Raw genomic sequence first — 18,412 nt, 5'->3', positions numbered from 1 at the left:
AAGAACTCTTTTTCCCCCTTAAATGTTCCAAACTCCTGCAGGTCAGAAGGTTCCTGAATCCTGTTCAGAGCTATCAGGAATCTGATTAGGACCAAGTGAAAATGCAATTTGAGCATCACCACGTAAGGAAGCTGAAGTGTTTTATCTGCACAGGTGTTAATTCCATTTTTATTGCATATGTTCATTTGGAAAGGATTAATTTAAGTAGCTGTTTCCTCCCCAGTGCATGTCCTCGTAGATTTTTCTACAGGAATAATTCCACTGATTTTTCTTTAGTGAACTGCAGATGTCTGGAGCATTTTCCTAATGACCCGTGGAGTGTTCTGCCCATGAGAGTCCAGCATAAGTGATTCCTAGATCTGCAAAGAGTATTAGTGCAGACACAACTGTGTGACTGTGCTAGGTGCAGAGGCTTTAGTCCCCTGCAAGGCTGTTGCCAAGGGTTTTATGATGTTGTTTGGGTCCTGGATGAAGTGTTAGTGGCCTTGTTTTTCCTTCTTTGATTGGTGTATCTGTGTTTTTTCAGGTTAGTTTTTTGGGGTTTTCTTTTCCTTCGTGGTTTCTTTATCTGGTGTCTGGACCTAAAAATTTACCAAATGATCATTGTCATAACATGAGTGCTTATAGTGTTAAATACAGACATTTGGAAGGGTGGGAGGCTTTGCTGTGTGGGGTTTTGGAGGGGGTGGAGAAGCATTTAGGGGCTTGGGAAGGAAGAGGAGAAATGTTGATCTCTTGTAACAACAGCCTGCGATACTGAGCTCTTTGTGTTTGGATGGCTCTTTTCCAATACCTGAACTGCATCCTGGGTCTCAGCACATGAAGGAAAAGGGGTTCAGGATGTTCAGCAGCTCCCCCAGAGCCCAGAACTGTTGGTGAAAACCTTTCCCTTTAAATGCTGGGATTGTACAAGTATTTGGGATTTTGGTGGGAGTGCTCAAACTGCTTAGCTGGTGTTTTCTCCCATGAGCTTCCCACTGCTCCAAGCCACCCCTAAATGGCACAGAGAGATTTGTCACCTGTCCCCCAGCCAGAGTCCAGCGTGGTGCTGCTGGAGCCTGGGACTGGCAGGAAAGCAGGATGGGAGCACCAGCAGGTCCAGAGACATGGAGGGATTTCTGGGTTAAATAGGATTTCGGTCATGATTTTCCTTTCCTTCAGCTGCTCCATTAACTTCTCTTCAGCCTCCCTTCATCCTGTCTCTGCTGGTGGGCTCTGAGTGGTCTTTGCCTAGTGACATGACCTTTGTGTCCATCTGTCCTTGTGTTAGAAGTGTCTGTCCCTTCTTAAGGGGAGCTTGGGCTTGGAGGCCTAGGAGACCTCAGGGATGACTTTTTGCATCTTTATGTGCCCATTTTCTTGTGCTTGCTGGCCAAATATCACTTCCAACAAGAACTGCTTGCTATTAAGGTTTAACAGCATTTGGACATCATGCAGCCTTAATTAACTCTGAATTTGTTCTGTTTTCCAGGGATGGAACAAAGCCTTGGAGCTGAGGCAGGTTGAGGAGGCAGCACCAAAAAAGCAAAGGGAGCAGCTGTGCCTGGAGGAGGGGACAGGGGATGTGTGTGTGCACACCCAGAGCTTGGGAGTTGTGTTTCAGCCTGTGGGTGGTTCATTAGCAAAGGAAGCTTTGCTGGAGCCGTGGTTTGGGTCTGAAAGCCCTTCTCATTGTCAGCCCTGGCAGCGCTAATGGAGCCTGACAGTTCTGGGAAGCAGGATTTGTGTTTCACGATGTGCCTGACATTCCTGTGCCGTGCAGGTCGGGAGCGGGCTGCCAGCCCCTCCACCTTCAGGCCGGGAATGTTCCTCAGCTGGAATGGTGCAGCTGGTGGCTGGGCAGGGAGGGACACGGAGGGTGACAGGACCTCCCCAGGTCAGGAGGGCTCAGGGACAGCCAGAGGAGGCTGGAAGGAAGGGGACAGTGGGGTGAGCTCAGAGGTCTCCACTGGAACTCAAACATCCATGAGTTCCCAAGGGTGGGAATGGCAACGGCTTCATTTTGTCTTCAGGACTGCAAGGGAAGGGAAGGCTGGAGGGCTGAGGTGTGTGACGTGACATTTGGGTGGAATTTAGGTACAAGAAGGTCCAGCTGGGGTTCTGAGGGACCTTCTGCTCACCTGGGACCTCACCAGAGACACCAGTGCCCAGTATCCCCAGTCCAGCTACCCTGCTCATCTGAGCAGCTTCTATATCCAGCTGATTTCTTGAGCACCAAGGCCTGAGGGAACATCCGGGGCTGTGTCTGTCTTCCCAGGCTGTGGCTGCAGACTGTTTGCTGGCCTGGGAAATGAGTTCTACCTCTGCTCCCATCTTGTTATCCTCACTAGTATTGCTGGTTTTGCCTTTTGCATTTCTGATGTGTGGAACATCCCATCTCCATCCCATCTCCCATCTTCAACATCCCCAGCCGTGATGTCCCTGAGTCCAGTCTGGGTTTCTCACTCCCTTGAGCTGGTGCCTGCTCTTGCTGGTCTTGCTCCAACCATTTTCCTTGAAATACAAAACATCCCAGTGATTTTTCCAAATCTTTTTTCCCCAAAGCACCTTGGATCCATCCACTGGGGAAGCAACCACCACAGACTGATGCTGTAGGAGAGAAAAGCAGGACTGTGGCTGTGTAGAAGTGTTTCAAGGGTTTTTGGGAATGTGTCCTTCTCCAGCAGAGAAGGGATGGGATGGCACTAGGACTTTACTTACCTAAAATGGCTGGACTCTTCCTCAGGTGAATTTGTACTCTTCCCTCCTCCCATATTTACCCTGGAGGTGAGCCAGTCTAGCACAAAGGATGGATTTGGGATCTTCCAGCCAGGGAGTCCTGTTCAGCTCTTGGAGAGCCCCAGGCACTCCCTACAGCTCCCTGGAAAACTCCCTGCAACACCAAGGCCCGTGTCCTCCCTGCCCCATTTTGTGAAAAAACATGGCAAAATAACATTTCCGTTTTCCAGGGAGAAATGTAATTAAAAGGAGTTAAGAGGCATGGTTTATAGTTTAATTTAATGTGATGAAAAAAGGATTAGCTCCCACTCCTTCCCACCCAAATCCAAGAACTGATGGCAGCCACAGGAGGGAAAGACTTCCCAGGAGAAAAGGGAGAACTCCCCCCCGGATTTATGACTTGTGAGGCAGAGGTTGCTCAGGTTTTATTTTGTTTTATGCCCTGCTGGCTCCCACAGGCTTGGCTTTGTTGTGTACCCAGGAGTGGGCAGAGAATGGATGGGTTTGGCTGCTTTATTCAGGTCACTCGTGTGCTCAGGTGCTGGCTGGGTCACTGAGGCTTCTGGCTGGGGGTGTTCAGGTCTGTGGGGAACATGCAAGGTGGGCTTTGCCCTCCCAGCTGTTTTCCCCTTTTGGGCATTTTTTGAGTAGTGAGAAGCATCAGGCAGAAGGCAATGGACTCACTCTCCCTGTGCAGGATCAGGCAGAGAGGGAAAAGGAGAAACTATTGAACTACCTGAACTAACAGATCTAGCCCAAATACAAACACAAACAGAAGGAATTTCCTTTCCCTGGGAAGGACAGCAGATTCTGCATGGCCAGGGCATAACAGGACCTGTCTCCTGTCTGAAGAAGGGTGGGTCCTTCTTCTAACAGTGAACTGAAAATATTTTCTTGCATCCAGAACAAAACTACAGCATCCCACATCGTCCTACTCTCCTAAACAAACCTCAAAGTTCAACAGAGAGCTTTGATAACAAATAGGGGACTGAGTGGGTCTAGAAGGAAAGGGATGGGAAGTGGGACAGGAGCTGCCCAGTGTCTCCTCATTCCTGGGCTGGCAGCCTAGCCACAGGGATTGCTTCCTGACCAGCAGCTTTCCCTAGGATTAGCTCGGTGGCAAGAGGTGCAGCATTTCTCCTGTGCTTTCAGATTTTCTCTGCTTTTTGGAACAGCATTTGCTGCTGCTGGAGCCCAAGTGTCGGCTGAGCTTGGGAGGAGCTGGGGATCCATGTCTGGGAAGGAGAAGCTGTTTGGATAAGCAGCAGTTGCTCCCAGCTGGAAGTTCCAAGCTGCTCTGGCTTTAACCTCAGGAGGGAGAAAGGAAGTTTTCCTTTCCAATTCAAATAATCTCAGTAGAACTTCCAGTGCACGTTACAGGGCTGGAAGCTGGAATGAAGTTGAGGTGGGGCCTGGGTCAGCATTGGGGGCTGGAGCACACAGGAGGGGACAGTAACTACCATGAGTGACACTGGTGGCCAGAACACGGAGACCTAGGCTTTCATGGAATCCCAGAGGGATTTGGGCTGGAAGGGACCTTACAGCTCATCCCATTCAAACCCTTATCACGGGCAGGGACACCTTCCACTACCCCAGGTTGCTCTAAGCCCCAGTGTCCAACCTGGCCTGGGACACTTCCAGGGATCCAGAGACAACCACAGCTTCTCTAGGCACCCTGTGCCAGCAGCTTTGTCTCCTCACATCCTGCTAAAGACAGACAAATAGCCCTTAACTGTTTGCACAATGCTATTCGATTTTATTTTACTTTATTTTATATTAACTGGAGAGGAGTGGGAAGAGAAAGAGCCTGAGAATCTCCTCTCCACAATACCCATCTGTGGCGGGTTAGCCCTGGCTGCCCAGAATTCCAGGTGCCCACCAAAGCTGCTTGATCATTTCCCTCCTCAACCAGACAGGAAAGAAAAATGCAATGAAAGGTTCAGGGGTTGGAATAAGGGCTGGGAGACATCACTCACCGCTCACTGTCATGGGAAAAACAGACTCCACTTGGGGAAATCAGATTTATTTATTATCAGTCCCATCAGAGTAGATAGGGCAAGAAATAAGCCCAAATCTTAAAAACACCTTCTGCACACCCCTTCCTTCTTCCCAGCCTCGACTTCACTCCTGGTTTTCTCCCTTTATCCATGGGCTGAGTCCTTCAGGAACTGCTCCAGTGTGGGTCCCTTTATCCATGGGCTGAGTCCTTCAGGAGCTGCTCCAGTGTGGGTCCCTTTATCCATGGGCTGAGTCCTTCAGGAACTGCTCCAGTGTGGGTCCCTTTATCCATGGGCACAGTCCTTCAGGAACCACTGTGGGCTCCTCTCTCCATGGGGCCGCACATCCTGCCAGGACCCTGCTCCAGCACAAGCTTCCCACGGGCCCAGAGGTTCCTCTGGGCATCTCCCTGCTCTGGTGTGGGGTTTTCCTCCCTGACAGTTGCACGTGGAGGACAAGCAGCATTATTTAGGTTGGACAAAGATACAGAGCCCTTCGTGGGATGTGCAGCTTGATGTACAGGAAGGTTTATTTGTTCTATTCTCACTAAGAGCTTTATTCTTGTTTCCTGTTGCTCCTGGTAGGGTAGCAGCAGAATAAAAGTCCCAACAGTTTGAGTCCAAACACAAATGTCCTGACAAGAAGCAAAGGGATATCAGTTCTGGAGGATGCTCCAAGACCGCTGGATTTAAAGTGAGCACAGAATCCCAGAATGGTTTAGGTTGGGAAGGACCTTAAAGATAATCTTGTGCCATGGGCAGGGACACCTTTCACTGGACCAGTTTGGTCCAAACCCCATCCACCCATGATCCAAAGCAACCTGGATGGGGAGAAGCTGCTGAACAGAGAAGCCAGTGGAGAGCTTCCAACAGTGACAGATTTTCAGTGTGAAAACTGTGCCTGTCCCCACACATGGAGTGAGGAGAGGAGAGCAAGAGATGGTCTCAGCATTTCTGCAGAGGACCAGCCCTGCAGCCAGGAGGAATTCCAGCCCACCCACTGTAGCTTTGTGCTGCTCAGGTAACCTGGCAGGAAGGGAAGGTGTTCCCCTCCAGTTTCAGCACTCCCAAGCTCCTGGCATTCCAATGAAGTGTCAAGAAAGGGCTGGTTTTATGTCTAAACCCACTGGGCTGTGAACTGGGAGCTGCCATTAATGGGATCCTTGTCTTTGGAGCAGGCTGGGAGCCCCAGGTTTCTCACACCCAAATACTGTTCTATTGTGCTGGCTCCAAACCTGCCAGTGGAGCCACCGGGAGCCGTGTGGGAACGCACTGAGAACGTGGGATTTTGTTCCAGTGTCACTTTCTCAGGTGTCAGGGGCTGTGTTTGCTCTCCGTGTGTGACTGCCCAGGGCTCTGGGAGCACAGGACCACCCCAAGGCATCCAGCTGCTTCCAGAGGTGGGGAATGTGTGGGAGCTTCCACTGCTACCCTCAGCATCAGGCTGGGCTTTGTGGGGAGCTGCTGTGGGATGGCTCCCCAGGGGACAAAAGTGTGCCTGGAGCCCCTCCAGAAGGCAGGAAGCTCTTCCCAAATTCATGGAACGACAGCCATGCAGGGCCTGCTGAAAAGGAGCTGGTGGGCAGGAGGTTCTGTTCCACTTTTGGGGAGGTGTTGGGTTATCAAGTGTTGGGTTATCCAGTTAACCCTGACATTTGCCAAGGGTTTGTGTGAAGTGTCTGATGCCCACTGGGTTTCACTTCAAGCTCATTCCCAGCACCTGGCCAGAAATTTTGTCCTTATTTGTGCAAGTGCAAAGTGCCCTTTGTTAAATCAAATACAGTAAATTCACGAATACAAGCCGCACTGAGTATAAGCCGCATCTCTGGGTGTTGGCAAATATTTCGTTCTTTGTCCATAAATAAGCCGCACCTGAATATAAGCCGCTCTGCCGTTCGCAGCGAGGACCCGCGTGCAACAAAGTTGCCAAATACAAACAGAACCGCGGCATGGTGGGGGGTTTACTGGCTCAGCTAAGGCTGTGCGGGCTCGGCCCGCTAGGGGCTGCTGACGGGGCCAGGTGGCCCAGCCCGGCGCTGCCACTCGGGGCTGGTCGCTGCCTCTGGGTTCGCTTGCCCTGGCCCCGCTCACAGCGCGGCGCTGGCCAGACACGGAGCACCCCCTGCTCCCACCACGGCGGCAGAGGGCGGGGGCAGAGCCCCCCACCTCCTCCCCGAGCCACGGCAATGGCAGCGCGGGGTCCCCCCCTGGGCTGCGGCAGAGGAGGGAAGAAGAGAGCTCTCCTGCCTCTCTCCCCACCCCCCGTGCTGCCTGCAGGGAGCCAGGGCAACACAGTAACACTGTAACAATCGCGGAATGCCGGCTTTTACTGGCAGGTGCTTGGCTCAGCGCCCTGGCTGGCACTTCTGGGGTTGTAAATGTCAGAAAATTATTCACATATTAGCCGCCCCCGAGTATTAGCCGCACTTCCGGGTTTCCACCAAAATTTTTGTCAAATTGCTGCGGCTTGTATTCGTGAAATTACTGTAGTAGAGTGTGGATCTGGCACAGCTGTACCTCTCCTAGGTGACCTCCACACACTCCCAGTGCTCCCAGCAGGGATTAATCAAAGTGGACATATGCTTATATGTGGTGAGCTCCCACTACTTTCGACTGGATATTGGGAAAAATATCCAGCCTGGGATGAACCGAGTCTCTGCACACAGAGAATCACAGAATTGCAGACTGGCTGGGGTTGGAAGGGACCTTAAAGCCCATCCAGTGCCACCTCTGCCATGGGCAGGGACACTTTCCACTATCCAAGGTGCTCCAAGCCCCAGTGTCCGATGTGGCCTTGGACATTTCCAGGCTATGGATTTCCAAGCTGGAGCTCTGACTGAAGGCTTGTGCCACCAGGAATTAATCCATGGAGGCAATTAGTGGGACAACTCTCCAGGGCAGGAGGAGGAAAATGCTGTTGGGGGCATCCAGAGCCCTGTTTTGGGGTCAGGACTGTTCTGTTTGCCCTGTCTGGGCTCTGGGTGGCTCAGAACAGCTTGGGTGCTCCAGTGACAGGAATGAGGACAGGCTCAAACAGGACAAGCAATGTGTTTGTCAACACCAGGGAGAACACAAAGGGCTAAGGGAAGCTGAGACATTATTTCTGGAGCAATGGAAAGCTTTTAAAGACCATTTCCTGATTTCTCTGACTGCTGGATCTCACAGCCTGCTGTTATTTCTTTGTGTTCCATTTTCCAAGGTGCCCTGAAGAGCAGGGAGTGAAAAATCCAAGGAAAACCGGGAATATATTTTACAGCCTGTGCTGGCTTCTCCCCCAGACCCTAGCAGCCCCTTGAACCTGCCAAGATGTGACCAGGAAGCTCCTCCTGACCTCAGGGCACTCTGAGCCCACCCATAATTAATGATGGACTTGCCAGCATGAGAAAAAAATCCATTTCTATGGAAGAGTTCCCAGTGGCTCCAGGAGAGGCTGGGGCAGAGCCTGGCCACAAGCTCCAGTGCCAGAGGAGCCACAGGCTCTGTACCACCCACAGCCTGACAGCAAGGCAAGGAGAAGCACCTCATTTTCAAGTCTTTGGGGTGGATCAGGGTTTTCAGCCCATGGCTGGGCTTCAGTCCTTTTCCTATAATGTTTGTGGCAGCTCCTGAGGAGAATTTCTTTTTTCCTTTGAGTTCCACAACAAGAAGTGTGGGTTTTTTTGAATAGGGAAATGTTTCTTGCTTGGGGCCAAGTGCAGAAATGTGGAATGGATTTGGAGCAAACTTACTTTTTCTTTTGGAATTTTATTTAAAGTAAAAAAACCCAATCCAACAAACTAGCACCTCAGGCAAGAGTTGAAGCATGGAAAATTTTATCCCAAAAGGTGGATGCTTTGTGAGATTATGAGCATGTGAAAACAGGTGGTTAAGCTGAAATAGTTTCACAGATTGAAGTACAGAGGGTGCTACCCAGAACCTGTTATAAATCCTGGAGTGAACCCTTCCTGAAAGGCAGAGGTAGGAGAAGAGGCCATCAGCGAGTAACCTGAGCTACCACCGAAGCCACAGAACAGCGGGAGAGGCCAAGTAAAACGAGGAGAGGTTTGTGGAGAGGTCAGCGAGGGAGCCAAGCCCAGGCTTAAAACTGAGGCTCTCAAACATGATGGGTTCTGGCTGGGACAAATTTCACTTGAGGCACCTGATCCAAGACCTGCTGGAGTCAATGGGAAGCTCCTCAGAGGGCTGGATCAGAGCCTGAAAAGTGCAGCCAGGAGGGAAAATGTGTGAGGACAGGGCTGCAGCACACTGCAGGGTGGAGGGAGGGAATGATTGGTGAGAGGACAAGGGGAAATGGTTTTAAACTGGAAGAGATGAGGTTTAGATTGGATATTGGGAAGAAATCCTTCCCTCTGAGGGTGGGCAGGCCCTGGCACAGGGTGCCCAGGGAAGCTGTGGCTGCCCCTGGATCCCTGGAAGTGTCCCAGGCCAGGTCGGACATTGGGGCTGGAGCAGCCTGGGACAGTGGAAGGTGTCCCTGGACATGGCAGGGGGTGGCACTGGATGATCTTTATGATCCCTGCCAGCCCAAACCTTTCCAGGATTTCATGACCTGTGAGTGAAAGGCCAGTTTTGGTGGATCAATGCGCCCACATGCATATGTTTGTATTCCAAAGGATTCATGACTCCATTTTCCACACTGGCAGCTTTTTGTCTTCACACACAGATTGCTTTCCTGCTTCCTTTCACACACAGATCACTTTCCTGGGCACTCGTGACACAAGAGGAACTTTGTTTTTCCCCCTCCTGTCTTACCCCTCTCTACAGAAATGCAGGACCCTCCACAAGATGCCCCAGCTCATCCCAGGGGTTGCCACAGAGCCCTGCCAAGAAAACCTGCAGTGGGAAGCATCCAGCAGCCCTGCTGGAGCTCAGCAAGGAATGAGATGCTGCTCCCAATCCCCCGGATCACCAGGAACGAGCTGATTTCTGTCAGGTTACTCCAGTGTAAGTGTGATTATGAAGTGTTGCAATACACAGACTGCAGACTTTTACAGCTGGGTCTTAAAGGGATCAGAACAAGGGGGAAAAATGAAAGAGAGGCTTAACCTGGAATCCAGGAGCGTGGTCAAATTAAGGAGTGTAGTGGCAATGTTAATTAAAACCCCTGGAGAGAAGGAAGTAGGAAATGACCCAACTTCCAGTGCTCTCATGGGGTGGTTCTTACCCAGGGACAAGCCTGAGAGATGGGACACAAAGCCTGAACATCTCTTCTGTTCCCTGCCACAGAGCAGCTGGGTGTCCTTGCCTTGCCAGGAGAGCCAGCAGGGAAGAATCAGGCATGGAAAAATTTGTTTGAACCCTTTGATGCATGGTGATGCCTTAAGTTGTAGCTTTCATATTTCTCAGATTCTGTACTGCATTAGTGTGGGACTCTGAACTTCATACAAAGTGTTAGCAAGTTCCCCTCACAGCTCAGTCACACAAATCAATCCTTTTCCAGCCCCAGAACCAAGGACTCTGCTGCAGCTTCAGCCCCAAAAAGTGCAAACAGCAGAGAATTGAGGAGAGAATCTGGGAGGATGGGACTGCAGAACTTGGAGTTGGAATTGGACAATGAACCCCAACATGGAAATGGATCAAAACTTATAAAAGTGTGAGAACATGCGATCCAGGGTTTATCTTGGGTAAAGTTCTTGTACTGCCCAAGGTGAATCCTTTGAATGCCTTTCAATAGATCGCTACTTTATTCCTTTAACTCTGCCCAGCCTCTGTTGTAGGTCAGCCTCTCACAGGTATCAACGTAAGCCTTCAAAAAAGGCCTCAGCCGAGGGGGAGAGCTGCAGCCTGCTGTGTATCCCAAGGATTTCCATGACTTCTCCTCACATTAGACACTAAATCTTTCCATTGTCTACAAGGGTGAGTTGGTTAAAAGCACAAATCTGAGGTGTCCCCTGGAGTCAATGTTCTGCAGAAGGATGGAATGTTCCAGCCTTGGACTGGACTTCTCACCCATCTGGATACCTCCAGGCCTTGGCCCCAAGACGGGCTTTTTCCTTCAGACCCATCCAACTGGAAAGTGTTTCGGAAGCGCCAGCCCTGCTGTTCCGTGTTCCCTCTGTCCAACACTTCCACCCTCCTAGAGTTTTAGGAGTTATTTAGGAGTTGATCCTTCCTGTAGCCATAACTTCTTCAAGGGGAATAGCTTTAAACTGAAAGGCAGCGGGTTTATTTCAGATATTGGGAAGGAATTCCAATATCTGCTCCCTGGGAGGGTGGGCAGGCCCTGGCACAGGGTGCCCAGAGAAGCTGTGGCTGCCCCTGGATCCCTGGAGTGTCCGAGGCCAGGTTGGACACTGGGGCTTGGAGCAGTCTGGAACAGTGGAAGGTGTCCCTGTCCGAGGCCATAGTGGAACTGGATGAACTCTGAGGTCCCTTCCAACCAAATCCCTCTGTGATTCCATGGTTCTCCTGCATTATTGGCCCCCGGCACTTCCCACACATTACCCACGTGTACTTGGCAGAGGAAATGTGGCAGCACATTTTGTGGCACTGGAAGCCTGGCTTTCCCCAGATTAAAACTGGTCCTTGCAGACTCATTTGTGGTACCACTAATGCACTGTCTGGAGTGAGAAGTGGAAACATTCTGTCACTACAATGAGGAAGGAACCTAGAGAGGGCTTTGCAGCTGGCAAAGCTGATCCTCCACACTGTGCAGATGGAATTGCTGAATTCTCTGGATTTTCTTCAAGTTTTTTTTGCCTTATGGCTGAAATGGGCTTTTATTCGTGGACTTAAAAGCTGTGTAGATTTGGCACTTGGGGACGTGGTTGGTGGTGGGCTTGGTGGTGCTGGGGGAATGGCTGAACTCGGTGGTTTTAGAGGGCTTTTCCTGCCTAAGCAATTCCATGATTCCATGCACAAACCCAGGCTGATTTTCCAGTCCTGTAGTCTGGGAAGGACAGCCATGGTCAGATATGTTTCCTCACCAGCCAGGGCACACACTGGACACTCCAGAGTGTCCAATTCCTTGCTGTTATCTAGAGGAAAAGCTGCTTTTGCCTCCCTTTGGAAGCCAGGCTCTTTTCCTCAAGCTGCTCCTGGTGCAGCTCCCAGGGATCAGGATGAAGCTGGAAGGGGGAACAATAGCAGAACCCAGAAAGGAGGAGTTTAAGGGTGACAAAGGGGCCGTGGGCTGGAGTTTCCAGCTTTGTCGCTTCCTAAGGGAAAGAAATAAACACTGAAACCTGAGCAAAGCCCCTCCTGGAGGATACATTTCCTGGGAACTCTCACCCTGGTGGCTGGAAAATCCATAAAGTTTTTCTCTTTGGAGCTGGGAGATTCCAACCAAGTCCTTGATTGAACAAATGACAGTAAAAATAACTTGCAAACACAACACCCACACCTGGAGCAGCCCTCAAGGCGAGGTGCCCCTTTTGGGGGGATGTCTGTGACTCCCCCCACAATGAGGGAAATCCAATCAAAGTCCCATCAAGATACAGCTCCCAAATCCATCAGGAATTTCATTTCAGAAGGAGATACCAGGATTTTACCGTGGCTGTCAACAGCATTCTCCAGGTCATGCTGCTGTGTGAAGGAGTGTGTTAGAAGCTGGGACTTAAACTAAACAGATTTCCTATAGGAAACACACACAAAATTACTTTGCTTCTAAAGTTACTTTTATAGACGTTTTCCCTGAGAAATATTTCTCCCTGGAAAAATAAATTCACAGGATGTAATTAAAACAGTTCTGTGCATGCACTGGGCTGGCCCCCTTTAAGTGCTTCACCAAATGCACCAGCGAGGAAAGGAATGAAAGGCAGCTTTGTTGGGATCCATTAATGACAATCTGTATTAATTAGAAAATGAGACATTGTTCTCCTGGTTTATGACTATGAAAATGGCTGCTAATAAGGCTGAGGGTGGAGTGCTCAGCTTTTGGCTTGTCTGTGCTGTTGTGAGGCCCTGAAAAATCTAAATAATCTTTGATTTGTCAAATCCTGAGCTGATGAAGGCAATGGGAGTCAGATTCCATACCCCTGGATTCTGGCAATAACCAGGTGCTGGTAACTGGTGGTTTTTGTTCTTTTTTTTTTTTTTTTTTCTTTTCTTTTTCTTCCTTTTTTCCCCCACTTTCTATAGGTTTAGATTTTAATTAAACAAACAAAAGTAAGAGTGAACTGCATTGTATTAGAGCTTAGCTTTCACTCCTTGAGGAACAAAGCATTAATAGGTTTGTATGGATCCCTAATTAGGGATAATCATTATCTCTTCTTCTCTGTCCCAGCCCAGCCATGTGCAGTAATACCACTCACCTACCTTTGCAAACCTTTTTGAGTACAGAAACAAAGTATTCTGTGATTCTAGAAGCTAACATCTCACCTTTCTAGCAGCATTTAAAGATTTTATTGCTGTACTGCTGTCCTGATCACAAGTTTATGCCATTCAGGCATGGCTGGCTGTATTTTCTGTGTCTCTCAAGCACAGCAGGATGACATTTCTGATGTATCTCCACTGCATGACCTCTTTTTGAGGGGAGAAACAGGAACTTGGGGTCATTTGATAAATGAAATATTGCATCACTGGTGGGAGAGATGCTGTGAAAAGGGTCATCAGTGTTATTTTTTCACAGAATCATGGAATTTGGGTTGGAAGGGACCTTAAAGCTCATCTCATTGCATGGGCAGGGACACCTTCCACTATCCCAGGTTGCTCCAAGTTGGCTTTGAACACTTCCAGGGATCCAGGTGCAGCCACAACCTCTCCGAACAACAAAACTGGAAGCTGAGTTTTGGTAACTGAAATATTTGAAGTAGCAGCCCTGGAACCACTTCCAATTAAAAAAAGGGACAATATAAGCAGAGAAAAAGACCTGGAATACCTTGAAAGAGAATCCCTTCTCTGGGACGAAACGTGTGGAGCTGAGGGTTAATTTCAATTTCTTAATTAGCGAGTAGCAGTGGGATGGGAGCGGGGGAAACAACAGGGGAAATGTTTTGTGTTCACACCCCACCTCAGAGGTGGGCCAGCATCCAGGGATGGATGAAAGCAGGCAGGAATGAAATTCCTGCTTGGAATTCCTGCACCCCTCCTTCCCAAAGACACCTTTCTTTCTTTCTTTCTTTCCTCGGGGAATGGTTTGGAGCCCACAGCTCGCGGAAATCGCTGCTAAAAAATTACTTTGGGGGTTCTTTTTTTAGCACTGGGCTTCAAGTAGGGCGGAGGTGGTTCTTGCTTTGTTGGGTTTCATTAAATCCCCCCTCAGCAGCCCAAGGGGGGTTCTCTCCCCCCTTTTTCTTACTCTGAGGGCTCCATTCAATAAATACACATCTGCTGCAGCCTGGCTTAATGAAATTGTGCGAGGCACTTGCAAGAGAAGGATGTTTATTTTTCTCTGCTGGTTCACCGAGGCTGCTTCAGGTCCTGTGTGCTCCATAAAGAGACCCTTGTGCCTGGGGCAGCCCTAAGTGCCTGCAGTCACTCAATGCTGGGATCCTCTAGCTGTGCACCGGGCGGGTGGGCAGCTTTATTTTCAGGGAATTTCAGGGGAAAACAGTGTGCTGAGAGCACAGTGTTAAGGTGGGAAAGTCAAGCACTTGCAAGGCCAGACCTGCCTGGAGAGCTGGCTTAATTCATCTCTTCATGTCTGTTTGTGCACAGTCCCCTACTTGCTGTATTTTCTCATTTTTTGACAGAATTTGTCACCTTTGTGCATTTCTATAGAGGTCAAACTCCATGGAGCTCCTGATGCCTATTCCTAGCTGGATGCACCTCCCAAACCACCTCCTCTGTGGGAATGTGGAGGTGTAGATGCTGCTGTGGGGTTCTTGATGAGCCTTTTGTCACTAATGCAGGTGTCTGACAGGGTTACTTGATGCTGATCATACCAAATTCTGCAGCGGGCCTAATTTAAAACCTCACTCCCAAGGCACTGGGAGCTGCATCCCTGGGCAGGGATCTGGACTGGTATGCCCTCATGGACTGGACTCCATGATCTTTAAAGGTCCATGGATCTGAACTGCCTGGAATGCCTTCATGGATTGGACTGGATGATCTTTAAAGGTCCCTTCCAGCCCAAATTGTTCTATAATTTCTACATAATATTCACTGTTTGATGGGTTGGACTGGATGATCTTTGAAGGTCCCTCCCAGCCCAAACCATTCTATGATTTCTATGAAACATTCACTGTTTGACCTCTCTGTGTGTCAGAAATGCTGGTGTAGGATGAAGTGGACAATGGCAACACTCAGGGGAAGAGGGAGGGATACAGAAACACAGAATTGCTGAGTTGGAAGGGACTCAAAAAGATCATCAAAGTCCAACTCCTGTGCATGTTGGAAATTAGCTTTTCTTCTCCCCAGCTCTTTTCTTCCCTCCACTCTTCCTTTTCCTTGAGCTATTTCTTCTGACAATTCCACATGAGTGCTAAAAGAAGTTGTTCAACATGGTGGGGTTGTGGGGTGAAAAAAACCCTTTCCAGTTTTATTTTCCTAACAAAATCTGAATATTTTTTGAAGGGGGGAAAAAAACCCCAAAACCAAACCAGCATCTAAAAATATAAATAAATCCATTTTGTCTGCAAATCCCCTGGTGGGAGTTGGACTGAAATGTTCCTGAGTGACTCATTCCTGGGCAACCCTTTGCTGTGGATGGAAACCTGTCCTCAGCAGATTTTCTGGTATTTTCTAACCAGCCTGTAAGGAGGTGTTTCCTTTGCGGACTGAGGTAAAGGAGGCGCCTGCATCTCCTGTGATATTCCCACATCTGCCATCAAAGGATGGCTGTTTCTCCTGGAAAATGGTGATAAAGGCTCCATTGGTGTTTTCCTTCCCTGCCTCAAACTTGTTGATGATGATGGCTCTGGAGAAAAACTATCTGCAACTGTGCTTGATCCATGAGCTGGGAACCTGTGGCTGGATCCTGCTGGAGACATGGAGACACCAGGCTGATGGATTTGGGTTCCTCACACTCCTGAGGTGTTTCTGCACCACATTACACAAAGATTCCCAGAGCCTTTCACACGCCCTTAATGGAAATAAATGATAGGAAAAGAATGAGAGAAAAGCAGGGAATCCCATAATTTAATTGGGATAAATGAAAGGGATGTGTAGGACAATCACTGCCCTGTTTCCTTATCAACAGGCACCCTCTGGGCAAGCTGGAAAATCCTAACCAAAATTCCAACAATCACAGGTGGTGTGACCCACACCCCTCTCGGCACAACCAGTAGGGAACAGTCCCTTTTTTTGGGCCATTTTTCCCTTAATGATGGTTCTTCACTCAGTTTTAGCCCTTTTCCCTCACGGTCAGGACAGATTGTCCCAGTTTCTTCAGGAGCAGCGAGGTGACTGTTCACCTCTGGCTCATGATGATGATGATGATGATGATGATGGATGGGATGATTTTCTAGTCCCTGCCTTTCTGTGGGATTGCAGTAGAATCTCCACTCCACACCCTCCACTTTCTCCCAGTCAAGATTGAAGGAGCAAAGGGCTGGACACCTGATGGAAGGTTAAAATTCAGCTGGCTGATGCATCAGTGCTGCCTGTTTTCCCTCAGGACAGAGGTATTTAGGCCCATTTGCAGCAGAATTAACTTCCTGGACTCGAAGCAACCTTTCTGTTGTCATCTTTGTGCTTCCAGCCCCAGTCCTAATGACATCCTGGATGTTGGAATTCAGTTCTTCTCTCATCTCTCAATTCCTGTTTTCTGCTGTTAATGCACACCTTCATGTTGACTTCAGGAACTACACTAAATCCCCAGAAAAAAGTTGGGCTGTGCTAAAAAACGGGATGAGGGATTTTTTCCCCCCACCTCTTTCCCCACAGATGCATTTATCACTAGGGCAACTTCACTTGAGAGTTCACTACAAATCCAAGCTGATGGCTTAGATCCAGGCAGGGAGAAGTTTTATGGACTGAGCTAAGTGTGAATTACACTTCTGGTCACTGCATTTTTTTTCCCTTCCTTTCTTTCTTTTCCTTCACTGTGACCCTGGCATCAAAGCAGTTACAATTGCAAAGTATTTCATAATGCAGCTTTTTTCCTTCTGCTTGGAAGGTCCGGGAGGAATCTGAGTGGGTTTAAAAGGTGTGGTGCCCCTGGAAAATGGTGTTGGAGGTGGTGGGACTAACCACTGGTTTTAGCACCAGGTATAAATCATTGTCCTTTTCAGCCAAGGCTCCCCAAATGTCCATGTTTATCCAGGAATGAGAGGGAGGTGCATTTTCTTCTCAGTCTGGCACTAAATGCAACCACTGGCTTCATTCCAGGGAGTAAAAGCCGTGGATTAACAGGAGCTCACCCCTGCCCCCTCTTTTCCCCTCGGCCACGTTCAGGTGAGGCAGAGTTTCTCCAGCGGTGTGGGAGGTAGGAAGGAAGGAAGGAAGGATGGGCAGCCGGGAGCAGGGTCCTGGTGGGGCCCCAGTGGATGGGCTGGTTCCTTTCCTGATCCTGTTTCCAGGAGCAGGGAGAGTGAACTCCTGGTTTTGTTTGAAGAATAAGAAGTATGGTTGGGAGAGGATGGGGAGTGGGAGGATGTGTCTGCTCAGGAGGGGCAGTGGGAAATGTTAGTGAATGTGGTGGAGGTGGTTGAGGCATCCTCAACCTGGAGCAGCAGGAGGAGTTTTATTTGCTTTATTTATTTATTTATTGAATGTTAGTTTTTGGTTTTTTTCATTGCTTCAGGGTTAGGAGCTGGAGAACAGGTCTTGCCTAGCGGGTGAGGCAGCGTGTGTTGGATAAGTGGCTATTTTGAGACCCTGGAAGCCTCCCCCTGCAGGCTCCAGTTTCTGTGTGGGTTGCCAAAAGCCCATGCTCTCAGCTTGGTACATCTGGTTTGAGCAGTCAGGATATCCTGGACAAAACAGTTTCTCCAGACTTGGAAAGGCTGGTGAAGACTTCCTAGGTCTTCACCAAATGATCTTCACCTCCGCAAATTTCCATTTCCCCACTGAAGCCACTTAGAGTGATATAAACTGGCAGAGTTTAGCGCATTTCCCCGTGGGATTTCTCTGAAACACCTATGGATTCCCAGAGCTGGAGGCTAAGTCTGCACAGTCACTCCCTCTCACCACCACTGTACAAGAACTCGTCAGGACAATGTTTGCTCCATAGAGCAGTAGGATGGATGGACGGATGGATGGACAGATGGATGGATGGATGACCACCATTCCCTGCTGCTACTGGAGACTCAAAAATGTGCACTCAGAAGATGAGGGTTTGTTTTAAATGCTTGGAGAGCAATAATAAGGATATAAAGCTATTAGAGAGTGTCCAAAGAAAGGTCACAGAGATGCTGAAGGGAATAGGGAGAATGAAGATGGTGAAGGGGTAAGGACTAGCTGAGGGCACTTGGCTTGTTCAGCTTGGAGCAGAGGAGGAGAGAGGGAGGAGATCTCAGCATGGCCTGCATCTTCATCCTGAGGGACAGCTCCAATCGCTGCTTGCTGTGCCCAGGGACAGCACCCAAGGGAACGGCTGGAGCTGTGTCAGGGAAGGTCAGGCTCTTCCCCCAGAGGGTGCTGGGCACTGCCCAGGCTCCCCAGGGAATGGGCACAGCCCCGAGGCTGCCAGAGCTCCAGGAGGGTTTGGACACTGCTCCCAGGGATGCACAGGGTGGGGTTGGACTGGATGATGCTGGTGGATCCCTGCCAAGAGAAGATCCCGGAAGCTGCGCTGCGGGAAAACCGAGCTACAATCAGGAAAATGGCCAGAAACTGGGAGCAAAGGAACCCGCAAAAGCTGCAGGAAACTGCCC

This window comes from Catharus ustulatus, chromosome 7 (genome assembly GCF_009819885.2).
Source record: "Catharus ustulatus isolate bCatUst1 chromosome 7, bCatUst1.pri.v2, whole genome shotgun sequence".
NCBI lineage: Eukaryota > Metazoa > Chordata > Aves > Passeriformes > Turdidae > Catharus > Catharus ustulatus.
This window is presented reverse-complemented; position numbering follows the sequence as displayed.